This window comes from Pelodiscus sinensis, chromosome 3 (assembly GCF_049634645.1).
Source record: "Pelodiscus sinensis isolate JC-2024 chromosome 3, ASM4963464v1, whole genome shotgun sequence".
In the NCBI taxonomy this organism is placed as follows: Eukaryota; Metazoa; Chordata; order Testudines; family Trionychidae; genus Pelodiscus; species Pelodiscus sinensis.
In genome coordinates, this window is record NC_134713.1 from 85,514,623 (window position 1) to 85,535,612 (window position 20,990).

A 20,990-nucleotide genomic window follows, 5' to 3' on the forward strand; every position below is an offset into this window, starting at 1 on the left:
CTCACCCCTCTCCAGACTTGAAGGAAGTCCCTCTACTTCTCTTTCAGTGAAACACTTTATCCCAGTGTTACCTTTCTACACAAAATGTGGAGAAATATTAACATATTTCCAGCTGAACTACATCCAGCATTTCTTGGTTAGAAGTATGTGATGGATAGGAGGTGTTCTGGCCAGCACTCGGTGACTAAAGGGTTAAGCTGAGGTAGCTAGCGAGGACGTTGGCGGGGTGAGGGGGGAGGGAGGGAAGTCAGAAGGACCAGTGGGATACAGTGCTGAAATTTGAATTGGTATACATACCGAGTCTGCTGTTTCCTTTGTGTGTCTTCTAAGTTAAGGGCTGAAGGGAGCAGATGCAGCTACAGCCCTTACCTCAAGACTAAAATATTGGGCATAGGAGTGAACTGCTCCTTGAAGTAAGGATCAGCATGGATCGTGAGTAGAGGGGAAAAAGCGTATTTAGTCGTGATCAGAGTATTTTTCTTTTTGGCTGTTTGTTTGGTTAAACTTCTCTTTGTGAATCTATGACTTCCCTCCCCCATTCACTATCTAAGAGGGTACCCAGAGATGTTCTCTGTGTTTTAATTTGTTTTACTCAGTTGCTCTGTAACACTAAGCAACCAAGTATGCTTTATCAAGTATAACTTTTTGTTTTGTTAATAAAAGCACCTTTTTTTAAGGTGATGATTTGATTCTTGTGTCCTGGAAAGAAACAGGAGGGGGTGTGTGTGTGTGTGTGTGTGTATGCTTGCATAAAACTAAGCGGTCAGCTACTAGAAACTTCAGTTGGGTTTCTCTTTGTTTTTCAAGCTATCTTGTGATAAAGGAACTTGGGAGTAGCCCTCTGGAAGAAATCCAAGTGCTTTCCTCCTGGGTTCAAGAAGAAAGGGGTTTTCTTTTGTTTTACTTGGTGGTGGCAGCTACTTCCCCAAAAGTCAGTGAATTTGTGACTCTGGGGAGTTTTTGTAAGCAGAACCTATATAAGCAAGGTATTTAAGGTCTCGTGTGGGCTCCCATCTTTTGCATTTGGAGTGCCAGAGTGGGGAACAGCCCTGATAATGGGAAATGGCTGGCATTGAGAAAGAAGTGTGGTTACAGAGAATCCTATTTCTCTCTTACTGTACCTTTACTACAGGATTAATAGTAGAGTGACCATCCATCCCATTTTTAACAGGACAGTCCTGTAAGCCCTCTTTCAGATGTACTGCTTCTTTAAAAAAAAAAGGGGGCAAATTATCCTGTATTTTCCACTCTCCCTGCTGGTCTGGGTCAGGCTGTAGCCAGTACAGCCACAACCCTTACCTCAGGGCTGAAACACTGATCCCCGGTGCCCTCCCACACGGGGCTGAAGCCCAAATCACCAGTGACCTCCCGTGGAACTGGAGCCCCGATCACCAGGATGCCTTCCCATAAGGCTGGAGCTGAATTTCCAGAACCCCCTCAGTCTGAATCCTTGATTTGCAGTGCACCCCGTATCCCCAGCATACACCCCCACTGAAGCCCAGATCCATACTCCTATCCTCCAAGATATGAGTGGTGAGGCTCAAGGTGAGGGTCGCAGGGCTTAATCCTGCATGCCCAGTGCTCCCTGTGAGAGAGAAGCCCTCAGAGTCTGGGCCAGATGAACTTTCTGCAGGCCACGAGCCAAACATTTTTGTGGGCCACCAAAGGGACAATGGAGCATGGCCCAGGAGGTCAGTCCCCAGAGCAAGGGACCAGAGAGAGGCAATGGAGCATGGCATGGAAGGGGAGGACATTATTTACAAACTGGCAGTTATCAAGACAAACAGTGGGCCACCCGAACCTGTGCTTCCAGCATGCCCTTTTCCCTCAAGGGCAGGGCCATGCTATCTATGCCCCACAGCTTCCCCTCCCCGCCCCCCGATTCAACATTCCCCACAGCTCCCGATGGCCAGAGCTTTCTGCAACTCTGCCAGAAGCACAGCACCCTGAACACCACCCCTGCTCAGGGCTCTCGTGTCTCATCACAACTGCCTAGAACCCCCCAGTCCTCCAACACACACATCTTTCCTACTATCTCATTGCTGAGCACCTCCTCTCCCTCCAGGTTCCTCTTGAGACCCACTCCCTCACATTCTGCTTCTGGCTGCACTCCTGGCCCTGCTGGGAGGCAACCGTGTCTGCTGGGCTGAGTCGTCAGTGCAGCCAGGGCTGGTCCTGGAGTAGGGAAATAGCTCCAGCCGTTAACCACTTAATTGTAAATATATCTTTTTATTTTTACCTAGTATTAATGTTATAATAATGCAATATTTCTTTGTATTAGGTGCTCAGTCAACTTAATACTGTTTTGGGTATTTGTATTGCATAGCTGATTGATTTCTGTTGAACTTGCTTAAATCCAGGCATTTTTACCTGATGTCTCATATTTGGGATAGGGAAATATGATCACCCTAATTAAGAGTCAGAAAAAGACTTTATTATTCTTAGAAAATAAATTAAATTTTATTCACAAAAGTATCCAATAGATTCCCCTGATAAATCTAAATAGCTCACCTGCTTAGGTTGTTTTTTCCTTTTTCTCCTTTTAAAAATTGAAATAAAAATAAAGCAGGTGCTGGACGGAAGTGTAAAGACTCAGAAGAAATTAGAAGAAACCTGTATACATTTATAGCTCATCTGTAGTAAAGTTTGAGAACCGATTGGTTGTCAGAGGGAAATTAAGGTCTTGTTTTCATCGCTAAAAACCTGAGTTTTAGACTACATCTGCATTAGCACTTTGGTCGACATAACTTCTGTTGCCCAGGAATGTGAAAAAACACCCCTTTAAGGAGCATAAGTTACAATTGCCTAATGTTGCTTTCATCTGGTGGGACAAAGATCAGAAAAGAATTCTACGAATCTGCATTTTGGTGGCAGCCAGAGCTCAGACACTGTTGTTTAACACCATTCAGCATATTGACATATGATCAGTAAACAGCATCCCAGTTTGCTTTGACTTTGGTAAGGATGAACTTGAAAGTCCTTTGCACTCCTTAGCCTCCATCTGTAATTAAAGATATTTCTAATGTATTATTTTCTATTTAATGTCATTTAGCTTGTGTGCCAAACAGTAGTTAAGTTATAAACTTTTTCTAGGATCATGATCGTCTTGGTAGTACGGTGACTCAAATAACTCTACACTTGTTTGACTGAGCTGCAAAAATTGACCTCCTAGCAGTTTTTGCAGTGGTAATTGTGTCTTTTCAGTAATATGGCAGACATTTTATTTTTACTTACCTTTATTTTAATTACAATGTGTGAGCTAATATTTATGCTAGGGCGGGACCAAGTTTGGCTGTCAGAGCAAAAGGTTGTATTTGCAGGGTTGACCGTTACAAATAATTTTCTACATACTCATCTTTACTTTCAGACTGAGCAAATGCAATATGAAAATCATTGAGAGATTGGAATGTGACTGCTATTCTTTCAGTCACTTTTCTGATCAGAAACACATGCCGAGGTATAAATATTTCTTGCATTTTCATTATAAACATAATTTCTTAAAATAAATTTAGTCCTTGGCCAAGATTCCAGATTGAGAATGATTAAGACAGATATTAATGCAGTTTTAAGGCCAGATGGAACCACAGGAGAGGGTAGTGTGGATAGCACCAGGGTAAACTTCCTCTCACAGCTCATGTCCTGAAGGGAACATTTCTATTGGTGTGGGATTACTCCAGTCTCCGTGAGTGTTCCATCTGTGGAGACATCTAGCAGGAGTGGCACTTGCTCCTGAAGTCCCTTGAAATATATTAGAATCTCAGCTTTCATCATGAAAAACTTACTTTTTTTTAAAGCTCTGATGACTTTGGAGAAACTCATGAAAATGTGACTCTTCTGCACCTTAGATGCTCAAAACCTGGAAGTTAAATAATACCATCCCACTGACCCAGATGTATTCATGTTCTAAAACCTTGCAATTTTTAAGCCAAACTCTGGATTTTGGGGGTCCTGCTGCAATACCTTTGAATGTTTAATGATGGCAATACTGCATTCGACAGATATATAATTTCAACCAAGGTTTATGTAACCTTTTGGGATCCAGTATGTATATCACTGTGACAAAGCATCATACTTCCATGCCCGCTACTGCTCTCAGAGCAGGTTCAAACAATCCATATTGCCCTCCTCATACTTTTATTTGTCCCATCAGATTTGTCATGTTGTTTCTGATTTCCTAGTATGTAAGCTCCTTGGGCTGGCTTTTCACAATGTTACCTTAATCCTGACTGGGGTCTCCTGGCCCTACAAAACATAAATATTAAATAATAAATCAGGATTTGACATGGCTCGTATCTTTATAACTAGCCATCCCAGAGCTGAACACCTATTGACAAGTTGCAGTCTGGACCCAGATGTAGATTTTGACTTGGTTCCGTCTCTACTTACCACAAATCGTCCTTCCATTATTATCAGAATACTTTGTAGATAAATTGTATTTGTCAAATAATTTGAGACAAATACCACAATTTTTTGACTAAATTATTCATTTTTTCCCCAAAAAAACAATCGTTCAGATATAGAAATGGCTGATAATAAGATTAATTCAGTGCTGAATACCTAGCAAGTTAAGCAAGGTCCTAAATTCAATGTGATGTTTCTGTGTACGTAACACTATCACTCTTGAACAACATAACAGATCAGTTCCAAAATATGTGGGCATGTCCTGAGAATCAGTGGTCAGCGCCCTATAAATATTGGTGAAAATCAGCAACCTAGAAAAGCCATTTGGATTGAAATAATTGCTCCTTGCAGTTTGTGCTGAGAGCTGCCTAATAATTGTAGAGGCAAATGCTCTGCCAGCAAAGAGATCCAGAGCCAGCTGAAAATTAAAGAGGCTTCATTCCTTTCTCCTTCCCAATGCATTGCTTCCCAGAAGCACACTCAATGGTGGTGGAGGCGGAGGGGGAGAGGAAAGAGAGAGAGGGAGAATAAAATAAAAAAAAAGAGGAAAAACAAACACACACTAGCTATTTGCCCATCACTTTCATGGCAGGGGGCGGGTGGAAGGGCGGGAAGAAGGAAATTAAAAACAGACACAGAAAACTTTTGGAAAGTAGGGATGTGGTGGGTAATGCTTATCAGGTAATGGATAACTGGTACCCGGGAACAGCCCTGCTGGGCCCCTGTGAGGAGCAGTCCTGCGTGGGGCTAGGAGTTAGTAGTCCTCCTCCACAACTCCCCCCCTTCCTCTGGCTGGAGGCACTCCTGGAAGGAGGCACTCCCCCCGCCTCCATCCACTCCCCTTTAATCAGTTAACTGCTTAAATACTATGTTTAATTGGTTAACTAATTAAATAGGATTTTACATCCCTATAATGGTAAGGGGGACTCTGCAGAGCTCCTGGCATAGGGATAGAATTCAGGGAGTCCTTAACACAAAGGGAGATGGGAAGGTGGCACACAGGGAACTTTTGTGCATGTTGGGGAGAGGGGGCGGTGGGAACGAAGGGATGAAAGGAGCCCCTGGTGTGTGCAGTGAGTTAAACCTATTTTATACAGTAAATAACACTGTTTTCTGACAAAAGTATGACCATTTAATAAAAATATCCATCCAGCTTTAATGATTTGTCACATGGTCACAGTGTGCTTCGATCTGTATGGGCACAGACTCAAAACACGGTTTCCTGTAGGATGCAGAACGTAAGAACGGCCAGGACTGGGTCAGATGAAAGGAACAGCAGTAATTTGACTACAAGGGAGTTAGATTTGTTGCCAGTGTGCTTTCCAGGTACCTCAGCTTATGGTAATTTACAGAATCACAATGTCTATGTTACTAGAAGACATACAAGGCACTCCCTTCTCCTTCAGAGCCTGACCTGGCTCACAGAGAAAGATCTGATCCCACTCCCAGGGAGTTTGCATTCTAAATTAGACAACACAATTCTGGCATGTTACATTGGATGCCAGGATAAAAAGCAATTCCTCAGTACTTTGAGTGTTCCTGTAGTTTTAAACAGCTCTCTTTAGTGGATTATTATTAAAGACTTCAATATTGTTTCTATTCCTACATGTAGTAGCTGAGGACAAAGGGAAATAGTGAGACAGTTCCACAAAAATCGGTATTTAGACAGGGTTTGACTGAGCATAAGAGAATGATTTATAATAAGGGAATGATGGTTTTTGAGGGCACAAAACTGGAGAGTGAGCCACGAATACTAAGAAGCACAAGACAATCCAGGGCGACTTGGATAGACAATTGTCATCCTCAGAGTTGAATGCTCAGTGGACATAAATGGAAGTGTGGTAACATAGTCCTTCCTAGGGCAGCTTGATATTCCATTCACTATATAACATTAAAATAATCATGGGAGTTACTAGTCATCAAGGTAAAACCTTCTATTTGGCCCACTGAAAATGGTAGATCAATATGAAAGCTCTGCCCTTTGCAGCAGATGCTCTCATTTACAGGCAGCAATTACTGTACATGGGCAAAGAGAGTGCTTCCCACCTCTTAACAACACAAAGAAAGAAGTAAAAAGCCCCATGACCCTAATAATTTTCTCTTGCAAAACCACAAATGAGTTCCTTGATATCAAATATTGAACACAGTAATCTCAGAGAGGCCTTAATAATAATAGTCATTTTAGAGAGAATAAACTAAAATACTCCTGACAGTGACAAATCAGCCTATTACAACTTTGCGTGTTGCAGTGGCAGTGACTTTATGAAAGGAAGATTGTAACAGACATCCATGACAAGGGTTCAAAGAGCTGTAGCCATAAAGAAATAGTGGCATGCTGAAGGAGTTGCTGGAATTAATACAAGCATACATTTACAAACCCAGTTTTATTTTACCACCTCCTACACTTTGGGTCACAAGGAACTGTACGGACATAATGAAGTGAGAGAGAGTAGTGCGTGTGTGGGTGTGGGTGAGAGCATATCTGCCCTCTGCTAGAAACTATAAGGGATGCACAACTATGTCATACGCCCCTACTGGTAAAAGTTAACAGAGTTTTTGTATAATTCCAGTGAAAGGGGCCTGTGGTTTTGAAACAGGCATATTTGGGTTTGATTCCCAACATTGCTGTAAAGTTTCAAATAGCCATTGTGTCGGGCATAGCAACAGCTCTGATACTACAGAAGGCTATGGTGTACTGCTATTTGTTGCTACACTGACACCTCTGGGACCTCCACTACAAAAAGGATGTGGACACATTGGAGAGGGTGTAGCGGAGGGCAACCAAAATGATTAGGGGGTGGGAGCTTATGACCTCTGAGGAGAGGCTGAGGGAGTTGGGTCTGTTTAGTCTGCAGAAGCGAAGAGTGAGGGGGGATTTGATAGCAGCCTTCAACTAGGATGGAGAAAGGCTGTTCCAGTAGTGACAGATGGCAGAACAAGGAGCAATGGTCTCAAGTTGTGGTGGGAGAGGTCCAGGTTGGATATTAGCAAAAACTATTTCACTACGGGTACGTCTACACTAGCCCCCTAGATCGATCTAGGGAGGCTAATGAGGGCGATCGGAATTGCAAATCAAGCCCGGGATTTAAATATCCCGTGCTTGATTTGCATGTTCCTGGCTGGTCGCCATTTTAGAAATTGACTAGCCTGAAGTAACTGCCTGCGTCTACACGCGGCAGTGAAACGGGATTCTGATTTAAAGCCTCTAATTCGAATTAGCTGGTAAACCTCATTGCAGGACTTCTGTGAGTCTCATAAATTTTACACTTAATACCTAAACATTAACCTGTACATTTGCTAAATGCTGGATGGAGATTTAGACCTGTGACTTCCTCAGCTACCAGTTTAGTGCTGACAATTCTGTACTGTACACATACTTTGCCACATTTTCATAACTTCTCCCGAAGTTCCCTGTCTTGGTGAATTTCAACAAATCAAACTTTTGCTTATGACTTGGGCAGCATACTCTGTTTCTGTTGGATAGGAGAAGCCTCCCTCAGCTCCTCTTGCATCTCAAATTTCTCCTTTGCATTTACTGTCTGTAATTAAGGTGTCATCCAGATCCTGGATTTGCCGCCTTTGTGTGCAGCGTGAACTTTCGCCTTGGACAGTCATTTACAACCACGCTGAAAAAGCAAAACACTGCCACTAATGTGAATGAAGAATTCATATTTCATAGCATTTACACCATCTTGGCAGCAGTCTAAGGGTACGTCTCCACTATAGGATTAGGTTGAATTAAGATAGGCAACTTCAGTTATGTTAATTGTGTAGCTGAAGTTGAAGTAGCTTAATTTGACTTTTGGCACTATCCACATTGTAGGAAGTCAAAGGGAGAACACTCTCCCCTCGACTTCCCTTCCTCCTCATAGAAGCAGGACTACTGGCATCGACTGAAGCACCCCCTCAATTTGAATTAGCATGTTTTTACTATTCCAAAGTTGGAAATTAGCATGGCTATTTCATAATAGGGGCCAGTCTAGACGTAGCCGATCATTGTATCTTCAGGCTGCTGCCATGAATCCCTGTCTGCTAAAATCCATGCAATTCTCTTTCCTAAATTATTTCAAGCTCTCCTTTTTCCTGGTTCTCCACACTCCAGCATGGGCAGAAGGATACCGCTCTTTTCTCACACATACAAATAATTTTCAGATGACTCTATTGACTAACTGTTGTTTAACAATCCAGTTCTACTTTGTTCTCCTTGTTTTAAAAATACTCCATGAACTGATTTGAGCTCCCACACTCTCCTGCCCTTGCTGCTCCCTTCATTTTTCTAGCATCACTGATATTATGTCTATCACTACTTGGGGGCAATCAACTAGCATAGTTGAAGTTGAATGAGCCATTCTGTCTGCAGTGAAGTACCTGGGAGGACTCTAGAATAAAAGTGTATTTATTCCCCCAAAATTACTCTATTTCCAAAACTTTTCTCCATTTCCTGAAATCTAAAACATATTACTTGAGTCTGATTCTTTACTATATTATTTCAGTTTTATGCCAGGTATCCCCTGGAAGTTTTCTCCTATTACACCAGATCTAAACTGGGCAACTCTTTTGAGTTACAGTATGGGTCACTGGTGTAACAGTGGAGAATTAGTTCTGACTGTACCAGTCTCCCAAAAAGATTCTCCTTCTGATTTCAAATATAGCCATTCTCCCTGTCCTAAATATCTCAATTTCTCTTTCCCTCTGCTATTTTTTAATTTTGTAACTTTTTAAAATGTTTTCTTCCATTATGTATTTGAAGATACAATATATCTATGCAGTCTTTTGCAGAAATATTGTAATGTCAATCAGTTACTCTGATTTGAAAATGTAAGGCTAAAACAGTCAAAACAATGACATTTTAGAACTATTAAAACTCCATCTTAAAGTTAAATTGTTATAATTTGACTTGAATTTAACATAACAACTCTATATAAACCAATAAGGATTTAAAAAAATAAATAAAAAGGATTTAATTTAATAGTCATATGGTATAAAGTATAACATAGGGAAAGGATCCTGAGGCAAAATTGAAAAACACTTGATGTAACATTTAATAGTAGAAAATAAAATAAATAAGGGGAACAAAATCTAAACTATTTCAATATAGATAATGAAAGTTAGTGCTAGGATAATTTCATCTGAATAAGAGACTAATGGAATCATGCTCAGAATACCATAAGCATACTAAGAACACTGCCTTTCCATAAGGACATTTTTGGTCTGCTTAATATAAAAATCTGATTATAGAAATAACTACCGTACTGAAGACACTGCAGAGGGCAACCAGAATGACACACATACTTTGAAAACATATCACACATTTTATTCTTATTGCCTGTTTCTTTCCTGTTTTGTCCTATTCTGTGCTGCAGTGTGAGGTCCTATTCTGTCTGCTAGTGCTCCTTTGATACCCTCAATAGGGGCTCAGTGCCTGAAGATGTGCTAGGTTAATGTGCCTATGAACAAGGCTGGGGATGGCCTTGTTTTCAGAGCTTGTCACAAAGTTGTGTAAAAACCTAACAAAACAAACAAACACACAAAGCTCCAAAACCAATGTTTTGTCCTAACGTTTGCAGATCTCAGCAGCTTGGCCTTCTGAAGGAGCCCAACCATCTTAGCCAATGAAACTAACAGCAGGCTGGCTGAAGGCAAATGTGCCTCAAGGACAAACTCCCCTCACCAAATCTATCAACTCTTGCCTCCCTGCCATCTATGAAGCTCTCCAGTTCAGCTAGCTTTCTCTTACACACCAGGTCAGGCTCACGTAAGCCAATGACTGAGAATTGTTATGACTGAGCACAGAAACAGGCCAGTTGCATTGCCACAATATAGAGATGACTGCAAGTTGAACCTCTCTAGTCCAGAATTCTCTGGTCTGGAAACCTCTGTCATCTGGAATGATTTTTGTTTGCTAGATGTCCACTTTTCATGGGTGTGACTAAGTTTCCTGTAGTCCCATAAAGTTTGTTTACAGGCACCAGTCCTAGCTCTGAGTGTTCTGTGCTTATTATTTAGCTCTAATTTACCTCTAAATGTCCTGTAACAGCCCAGAACACAGTGGAACTGTTGGTAATGCTGCTAAACAGTATTGATCTCCCGTGGTCTGGAAAATTCTCTTGTTCAGAATGGGTCAGTCACGAAGGTGCCACACTAGGGAGGTTCAAAATGGACTGGATAAGCTTTGAGTGGCATTCACCCTTCTCCTCATCTCCCCTACATGGCAGGTGACCATTGTGTTATAGCAAGATGTGCGGAGGGTAGAGGCAAGGGGAACAGAGAAGAAAAGAGTGAGGCTATGTCTAGACTGAAAGCCTCTTTCAAAAGAGGCTTTTTCGAAAGATACTTTTGAAAAAGCCTCTTTCGAAAAAGAGCGTCTAGACTGCAAGCAGAACTTTCGAAAAAGCAAGCCGCTTTTTCTAAAGAGAGCACCCAGACAGTCGGGATGCTCTCTTTCGAAAAACCCCTGTTTGCATTCAAGAACGCCTTTTTTCGAAAGAGCACTTTCGAAAAAAGGCGTTCTTCCTCGTGAAATTAGGTTTACCGCCGTCAAAAGAAAAGCTGCGTTCTTTCAATTTAATTTTGAAAGAACGCGGCTGCAGTCTAGACGCAGGTGAAGTTTTTTCGAAAAAAGGCTACTTTTTTCGAAAAAAACCCCTGAGTCTGGACACAGCCTGAGAGTGACAATATTAGAAAGAATGAATAAATGCAGTTTAGGGTGAGGGGAGTGATTAGGAAGGCAAGAGGAAAAGGGGGAAAGGGTAATAGGAAGGATGTGGATGGGGTTAAAGAGAAGGCAGAAGGGGGGGAACATCCACATTACAAAAGAAAAGGATCTTAAATTGTGTTATTGAATCCCTTTCCTCAACTCCCTGTTTGTCTCCTTTCAGTCATTGTTTCTTTTTATAACCCTCCTGCTTTGTATATTTCTGCTCTCCAAACCCCGGCTTCCTGTTGTGGGAACTTGGAGAGAACTGGGTTCCCAATTCAGGTATCCTACTTGGCACAATGATTGTGTGGTCAAAGCAGTCATAAGTGAAGTACTCCCCCCTCATCTTCCATCTGGTGTGTACCAGTTGCAGGTCCTGTCAGTGATGATGGCTACATAGACAGAGGGCCATTCATGATACAGCAAGAGTGGCATAAAAACTTCATAACATCAACCAGAACTCATAAGTTGTACACAGAAATCCCCCAAATCTTCACACCAGGGAAACACACAACCTCCATACTTAGTCTTGCCGTATCAGAACAAAAGATGACCTCCGCTTCAAGGAGTTTACAATCAAAACTTAATAAAGGGAAGTAACAAAAATGGTCAGAAAGAATAGTAGAGGAAAGATGAGGGAAACTAAAACAAAATGTAAGTAGCACAGCTGGGCTATGTCTACACTCGCAGCTTCTTGCGCAAGTAATATGCAAATGAGGCTAAGTGTGGAATATCGCTGAGCCTCATTTGCATACATAATGAGCCACCATTTTTTTCAGAAGAGGCTCTTGCGCAAGAAGGAGCGTCTACACTGCCCCTTCTTGCGCAAGAAAAACCCTCTTGCGCAATGCCGTTCTTCCTGAAAAGTAATAGGTATAACGGCATTGCTCAAGAAGGTTTTTCATGCGCAAGAAGGGGCAGTGTAGACGCTCCTTCTTGAGCAAGAGCCTCTTCTAAAAAAAAATGGTGGCTCATTAATATGCAAATGAGGCTCGGCGATATGCTTAGCCTCATTTGCATATTACTTGTGCAAGAAGCTGCGAGTGTAGACATAGCCCTGATGTTTTAATGTCCTGCTAAGCTATTTATACAGAATGAGTTTGGACTTTTAAAAACATATTTTGTTGTTTGTTTAGTTAGTTTTGTGTTTATGGAATCTGACAGACTGACAGCCTTAGAAATGAGAGACAGTGAAAGTTTCCCTCACCCTGCTCCAGAAGTGTGTCTCAACCTGACTTGAAAAGCACACTCTACAAGTCAGAGAGTTAGTTCACATTCCATGCTCAATGACATGCCAGCAGAGGCTGCCAACAAAGATCTTAGTTATGAAGACGATAAATTTTTTTTAATGAAAAAGAATCAAACACCATATGAAATCTATGTATTTTCATATGATGTTGCTGTTTATCTGTATCACGCTGTCCAATACCAGTAAGTGTGTTGTTTACCGTATTTCTAAAAACAGTGGGAAATGTACTTTACTTAGCTAGTTCCCTAAAGGAAATAAAAAGATTAAAGGATTTTTCCCTGTTTTATTATACAACTACTGTTTTAAGTCTAATGTCTTTACAGTACGGATTTGAATGCAGTTGGCATTAAAATTGTTGCCTCAAACATTTGAGGTGAACTAAATATCCACTTTGAGTTTTCTAACACTAACTTTATGAATTACTTTTAAATAGGCTTGACTTTTTATATGCTGTCAAATAAAGCAATATTGTGAAGATAAATTTGCTGATTGGTTGATGTATTTTCTCTGCTGTTCTCTTTGGAATTTAAATACAGGTGGTAGATACATTGCTCTTGAAAAGACTTTGAGTATGTCTACACTGCAGAGTTTTTCCAGAAAAACAGAAGCCATGCTAATTGTTGTGACAATGTAGAAAGGACTGGATTTAAAAAAAAAACCTGTTTATTTCTTTAAGAAGTTTTAACAGATTTACAGATCCTAGCCATGTAACTATCCAAGCCAATATAAGAATCATAACAGTGAGCTTGTGTTTAGAGAAACATTGTACAGTCATATAATCTTTGCATTTTGCTATATGACAGGGTGCTACCATGTTAGGATGCATCTACCCAGCACTCTTACCTTGAAATAAAGAGCTATTCCAAAACATCCTTAACCCTTGTGGAATGAGGTTTACAGAGATGTTTGAATAACGAGCCTGTTATATTTTGAAATAACAGGCTTGCTCAAAAGATGCAGAATAGCAGAATCTTACAGGATCCCCAAATAGCACCGCAATATAGACGTAGCAGAGTGAGCATCTTTATGCTACCTACAACATATCATTTCTACTGATTGTATTAAATTGAGTGAAATCTCTGATTACACATATTTAAAGAGGTGGCTCTATTAAGCCCTGTGTTTATCAATTCCTTCCTATTTGGCTAGCTTTTCTCAGTGAGTCACAAGTAGTATGCATTACCATGGATATGCCTCAAACAGCACTGCAGCATCATTCTGATAAAAGTGCATTTGGAGGTTTTAACCTTGAAAATATCTTGTCGTACTAGACAACAGAGAAAAGCTTCATTTGGAGAGAATTTCCACTTCCGCGAAAGGGGATATAGAATATTTTCTTCTTATTATTGCCAATGTTTAGACCTGTGTGAAACATATACAATTAAACCCAAATTGAGATTGTACCTGGCTGTCATACTGGTACATGGTGAGGGAGAAGGGGTCACAACTGCAGATCACCCAATCTTTTTAGCTCAGTGACTGCACCTTCACAGCATGCTCAGGTTGTGAGAATGGGTTGGAAAGGGAAGCACATTGTGCCATCTTAAGGGTGGTGAATTCTTCACACTTGCCATGGAATACCTCCTCCCTCCTCTCCCCCCCCAAAAAAACCTTTCCCTCCCTCCCAAAGAATATTTCCCCCTTCCACTTGTGGTAGGGATTGACTGTGAGGGGTTTTGAAAATGAAGACAAAATAGCTTGTGCATGACAGAGAAGAGGAAGCCAGTGGGAGGTGGTCACATGGTAAAAGCAATAGGCTAGGAAAATGATATTTTTCAGTGGTCACGAACAGGGCAAGATTGCATTGGTCCAGGCCAGAAAGAAGGATGTAGTAATTGAGATACAAGGTGATGAGAGCCAAGATGAGAGTTTTAGCTGAATGGAACTAACTGTGCTTGAGTTTATCTGTATAATTTGGCAATCTCATTTTCATTAGCATTGTCCTCTCTTTTGCCTTCCTTCCTATTATTTGTACATTCATATCTCATTAGAAATTAGAGTAAATTCTTTAAGGCAGAGAGCATGCAGGCACACTTTTTTTTTTGTACAGTATCTAGCAAAATGGGTCCTGAACCCTGACTGAGGCCTCTGCGTAGTACATTTACCTCTACAAATAAATACATAGATCCCTGGATTACATTTCACAGTTATTAACATTTGCATCAGTAAATACTTAAGAACATTGTTACACAGGCAGCGAGGTGAGTATGTTGGTATAACAGACTCTAACAATTGCTAGTGAAACAGTAACATGCCAGAGGCAGTGGAATAAAGGCTAAGTTACACAAGCAACTAGAAAGATTTATCTATCATTCTACTAAGGCAATATATTCTGCGAGATGTGCCTGCTCCTCCTTCAAATGTGCTCCAGATTAATTAGTTTCAGGGTATTGCATCTTGGTCAGAGTACATTAAGTGCTCTTGAAGAAATGAGCATGGTACAATAATAGAAGGGCATACTATAGGCATAGGGAAAAAACGGTATAACGTTGGCTCTCCACACTATTAAAGTCCGAGGGGACATTACCTTCTTACTCTGCATGCGTTCAAAGTGCTTTTGAGATTTAGAGTTGACTTTTTGTAAACTCAGAGCATAGAAATATCAGAAATGAAACCTGGCAGGAGGAGATGGTGGCTAAGGGGGGCAACACAGTTTACTTTGCTCTTCGCAAAAACGTATGTGGTGACTGTAGACCTTAGAATCAAGCCTATGTCCAGGAGGGCTGACAGAAAGTGTGAGGAAATGGCTCTGCTCTCCTGGAAGGGGTGGAGCTTGGAGTGGAAAAGGTGGACTTAGGCCTGTCCTTAGCACCTTCCAGAGTGTGCCCAAGTCTCTGGCAGTGGGTTAGAGAGTTCAGGGCTCCAGCTGCTACCCCTGCTGCAGTTGCCTCTTTGCCCCTCTTCTCCTGTCAGCCTGTCTGCCTATGTCCAATTCTCCCCTAATGCTTTATATGCAACTTTTAATGCCATGTTTCTCTAACAGCATAAAACAGGTTCTTGGGTCCAGATTAATCATTGCACAGCTTGTGTCAGACAACATGCAGTGCATACTTGCATATGCACAGTGCTTTGCTGTACCAACACCTTCTATTCTCTGTACTTATGTCATCTGTTTTAACCCCTTTCAAGAAAACTTGAATATTTCAGATTTCATATCAAACATTATTAAAAATGCATAATCCATTTCCTTTGTACATAAAGGAGATACATGACATTGTGGTATAAAGAATTTCTCGGCATGGGCGTGAGATGGTTGCATCACGTATGAGGGGCAAAGATACGTGAATTATATAGATCATTTCCGTAAGTGCTGAAACTACCTATGTACCACTCTGTCACGTATTCTGCTACATGCCATATTAATAAAAATGCTTGAAACAGCATCATATGAGACTATTTCTGATGTCTATCCAAGTATAAAGACAGGTATCCTAGTTACCTTGAGTCTAGGTGTGCAGAACTCAGAAAAATAAAAAATAAGTGTGATGATTTAGCTGTTTCTTCCCCGCTGCTTCCCCTCCACACCCCTAATCCTGATTGACTGAAGATCAGGGGGTTCACTTTAGTTATTTAACCCCAGCTGGGGAACTGTGGAGGCTATTTAGAAAGAGCTGGGTGAGCCAGCTGTTAGGGAGTTGGGACATGTTCTTTCGCTGAGAAGCAGCTTGAGAGGCAAAACAGAGAGAAGAGCAGACAGGCTACTCAAAGGATGAACTAGAAGCTGAACTGGAGACAGGCAGCATGAGCTGCAGCCTGACTTAACCCCTTGCATGAAGAGAGCCTAAAGACAGTGGGGTTATTTGAGGCACAGGAGTCTTGGATTAGAAGTGGGGACAAGCGGAAGCAGTCAAGGCATCCTAGTGAGGAAGGAATGGTGCTGTGCTTGGCTGGGCTGAAGGTTTGATATTTTTGGATATTGTTGGACTCTGATAAATGTCTGAGACTCTGGAAGGGAGTGGACTCTAAAGTGGTTTGTCTGGAGGGTGAGGGCACTTCTATGGCCAGAGCAGACCAAAATAATGTGAGGGGAAACTGAGGCAAATTGGGTATGGCACTGCTCTGGCCACAAGGGGGCATGTAGGGGTGTTAACATTTCCATAATAACCATGAGTACCTGACAAATTCTTGGCACACAATGTCATTCTCTCCCTCGGCCACCACCATTTGTTGACTATTGTATGCTGCATCTTAGGATGCTTATCATTTTTAGGACAAGCACCATGACTGTCCTGTGTTTCTATATGGTGCTATTGAGTGCTTCTGAGCACTATTCAATAATATCATCCTACCATATGGTCTGTAAGCAGGGACCTGAAGAACCATGGAGTTCCTGGAACTGTTAGCTATTTACCAGCAAGATATTCATGTCATATTCTGAGAGCTCGGGGCCATTTGATGACTTCAGTGGCTGACTGGGCTTCTTGGACATATGGAAACTTTCACTATTTACTTAACAATCTAGTTGGCATTCTGTTTGCTTCAGTGATCATTCTGTTTCTTCCTTTGTAGTCACCTCATTAGTTTCTATATATCCGTACTACGAGGAATCAGTGAACCACTATCAGTAATTCCTACTATGCACATCTCCTCATCAGAGCTGGAGGCAAAGAAATTATTGGAAAAAGCTGCAGGGGTAGTTGCATGAAGATTCTTCTCATGGATTTTTCTTAGCATCTTGCTTTTTGTAAGACTGGATTAAGGAGGATGTGGATTAGCCTGTGGGCTCTCCACTATGCAGGGCCAGGAACATCTTAGAGAGAGATTGTCTGCTCTACTCTTCTTTAGCAGAATAGTTCCTGTAATAGCTATGCTGACACTGGCAGGGCCCCCTACAGTTACTTCAGAGCAGCTGAAGAGAGGAGGGTAAAATATCTGAAGCTGAATTGTAGTACCTGCTGCCTAGAAACCTGAGTGTAGTACTGATTGTAGCATACAGAGAACAGCACTTCTTGTTGTCACCTCATTGCCACCACCAAATGATTAAATAAAATAACAATATGAATATTACTACTACTAATAATAAATAATAATACATATAAATAAACTACTCTGTGACTTTTAAGGGTTTTTTTATGTTTTTCTTCAGATTAATATTTTATTTTGTCTTTTGGTTTGCCTTTCTGTTATCTAACTCCTACTGTGTGTGTGTGTGAGAGAGAATTACAGGATTGTCAGCTCTCCCTAATTGATCAAGTCATGTGTTTTTGGCCAGCGGATGTTGTGAAAACCAAAAAGTATAACAGAGTTTTAAAAAAGAATTATATAAGGTCATGAAGGATAATTCCATAACTGATGGAAGTCAAGATGGTCAGGTAAGCAAGTCTATGCTCCACGTGTCCCTAATCTAAAACTTCCAAAAGCTGGACTTCCAGAAACTGGGACAGGATGACAATTCTGTTAATTCCTTTCAAAGCATTGGGCACTGGTCCCTGTCAGACTGGATACTGGGCTAAATGGATCACTGGTCTGACCCACTATGGCTGTTCTTATGTCCTTGCTGTTCTTAATCTCTTGCTAGAGGACCCCCCCTAAGATTGGGGGCCTGCTTCTCTAGGCATTGCAAAGCCACTTTGTAAACTTTGACAGGAATGCTCCTCACTATTTAGTGCAAAGCTTAATAGTCCATTTGACATGGGAGATAGACATGCATACTACCTCAGACGACCCACCAAACATCCATTAGGTAGGAAAAAGTTTGGGCATTAGTGAAACTTGTGACCTATAAGTGAAAGGCTGTGTAGTTCATTGATCACACCGTGAAGGTCCCAAATGATTCTGTAGCCAGTTGCTATGCAGGATTGCGTTGTGGTGCACCAATCTGCTAGATGTTCTGTAAGGTTGTGAGAGTGGACAAGCTCAGAGGCAAAAGCTGTAGATCCTCCAAGCATAAGGCCCTTCAGGCTTTAACTTTGGAGGAGTTTCCATAAATACTCATGTAACTTAAATATGTAAGAGGATTCCTTTACTTGGGCTGCCAGACATAAATGGTGTAGATACTATCAGCCTGAATGGCTTAACTAACAACAAGAGAGACATAAGCACAAGCCTTTCCCCGCCTTATCCCTTGGTGGGCAGTCCAGTGGGGTGACCACATGTCCCTAACTGGGCAGGACAGTCCTGAAATGTACATTTCAAATTCTGGTTACAGGCTCAATGACTCCAGGACAAAATTTGACACAGATTCCCTATAACACAGTTCTGTAGCTACCCAAAGTTCAGGGGTGGCACCAATCTCTTCCTGGTAGGATTTGGGGAGGGGAGACAAGGTGGGCCTAAGTCCCATCTCACCATTAGGCCCTGGCCAGGCCAGAAGCTTGAGATGGGCAATAGAAGGAGCTCTCCTTGGAGTCTGGACCACTGCGAGAATCCCTGGAGTCCTGGATGGTGCACTCTTGGAGGCAGGGATGTGGTCCAGGGGCTGCTCATGGGGGTCCACTCCAGCTCCATTCCCAGAGGATCCAGGGCTCCCCACAGCAGTCCAGGCTCCCTGGGTAGCTCTTATCATTTCTCAGTTTCAGCGTACAGCCTTGGGGAAGGAGGAGGAGCCGGACATGGAGCCATGGGGGGAGAGGGGAGAACACAATGTTTACATTTTGAATAGGAGGTCAGCCTGGTATCAAAGTACCAGAGTTCCATTGTAACTCCCCCTTCCACGCACAGTGTTCTCTTGTTCTGGCCTTCTGCCAGCCACCAGCCTTACCTCTGCTACCAGGTTGCCTGCTATCTGGCCTTCCCCTCGTAGGCAGTTGCTAGGCTGCTGTCCTCAACCTACTACTCCTGCTGTTACTCACCATTTTAGCCAGTCCCCCTCAGACACTAGTTCTGTTTCCTATACATTGAAATGAAGGATGGAGTGTCTCATTCACAATTAGTTTGTTATCTCTGACCGTCTTCCCTTCTCCTCCCCACACTATTTTTATGAAGGTGGCCATGTATCCCATTTTAATAAGCACTTCTGCAGTAGTACCAAAATCCTGTCACTTGCTGCTTATCCATTGTGGTATAATATGTGCCTAAGGTATCAAAAGCATGCCAGACCTACTATAAGGGTGTGTCTAGACTACCTAGTTTTGTCGACAAAACTATACCAGCATCTACACTACCGCTGAATTCTGTCAACATAACGTCGACAGAACTCAGCAGTTTTGTCGACGCTCGTATACCTCATTTTACGAGGCATAACACCTTCTGTCGACAGAACTCTGTCGACAGAAGGTGTTATTGCCTGTAACACTGCGTCCAGACTACGGAGTTCTGTCGACAAAGCAGCTTGCTTTGTCGACAGAACTCAATGTGTCTGGACACTCTTTGTCGACGGAAGTTTTGTCGACAGTATCTGTCGACAAAACTTCCGTCGACAAAACGCGGTAGTCTAGACGTACCCTAAGAGGCTAGCACATAAGATACTTCAGATAATAGGCTTTATCAGCACTAGCAGTATGGGGAGGGAAGAGGTCCCAAGAGCCACCAGACACATGACTGTGAAGGGATACTAAAAAGGGAAAGGTTGCAGATAGCCTAGGTTTAGTGGCTTAAGTAGCTGTAATTCAAAGTGAAGCAGTAGTGGTTCTTACACGGGCCCTTGTGGATTAAGGTTCCTCAGGCTTAATACCAGGGGCACCTCTCCAGTCCAATCTCTGTGCAAGGCAACTTGGAGCTTCCAGGTTCCTAGACTAGGAGTAGTTAGTGTGTCCCTGTGGCAAAGTTGCCACCCCATCATGTCCCCTCCTGGCTGGGTATGGTGTTACAGCACCTCTTGCCTCACTTTCTCCCACCTTCTTTTCTCCTACTCCAGCTGTCGAGTCCAGGACTGCTGAGTTTTTTTCCAAAGAAATGTAAATAAAACCAAAACTTCAGCCTGGCTAGACTCAGCTGGCAGCCACTTTCTCCCAGGAATACCTCTACTGCTCTAGAGTTTACATCTGGCTAGCCACAGGCTTTGAGGTGTTAATCAATCTCATGGACTGGCCTATTCCCCCTCTTGCTCAGGGGTTCTGGCAGGCTACAGATAAATAGGGCCCAGTCCATAGTTTAGGCTTCCAGCCTAGCTCTCTAGAGCATCCTCTTTGTTCTGCTTCACAGCTGTCTTTCATAGACTCATAGACCTTAAGGTCAGAAGGGACCATTATGATCATCTAGTCTGACCCCCTGCACAGTGCAGGCCACAGAATCTCACCCACCCCTCCTAAAATAATCCTCTCACCTATATCTGAGATATTGAAGCCTTCGAATACTTTGAAAACCCCAAGATGCGGAGAATCCTCCAGCTGTGATCTGTACCCCATGCTACAGAGGAAGACGAAAAACCTTCAGCATGCTCCCCCAGAAAGCAGGTTCTCTGTATGTCCTCTCCCCTGGATCTTCTTCATCCAACTGGCCTTTTTAAGGCAACAATCCAGTGGGACTTTTTCTAAATAGGCCTGGTCCATGCTCAAGGCAGGTTAATTGCCATCTCTGGACCATACTAATTCTTCACTACGGCTATGTCTAGACTGCAAGCCTCTTTCGAAAGAGAGCGTCTAGACTGCACATTGAACTTTCGAAAAAGCGGCTTGCTTTTTCGAAAGAAAGCATCCAGTGAGTCTGGATGCTCTCTTTCGAAGAAGCCCTATTTACATTGAAGAACGCCTTCTTTTGAAAGAG

General features: G+C 42.2%; 1 long non-coding RNA gene across 1 annotated transcript in view; it reads left to right on the forward strand.

The window, feature by feature from the left end:
• The first annotated feature begins 327 nt into the window (after nt 1-327).
• The window catches only part of LOC142827624 (uncharacterized), a 231,786-nt gene continuing 211,123 nt past the window's right edge, over nt 328-20,990 (forward strand). Inside the window, exon 1 of the long non-coding RNA XR_012902320.1 lies at nt 328-432. This is a non-coding gene — a long non-coding RNA (uncharacterized LOC142827624). The remainder of the gene's footprint in view (nt 433-20,990) is intronic.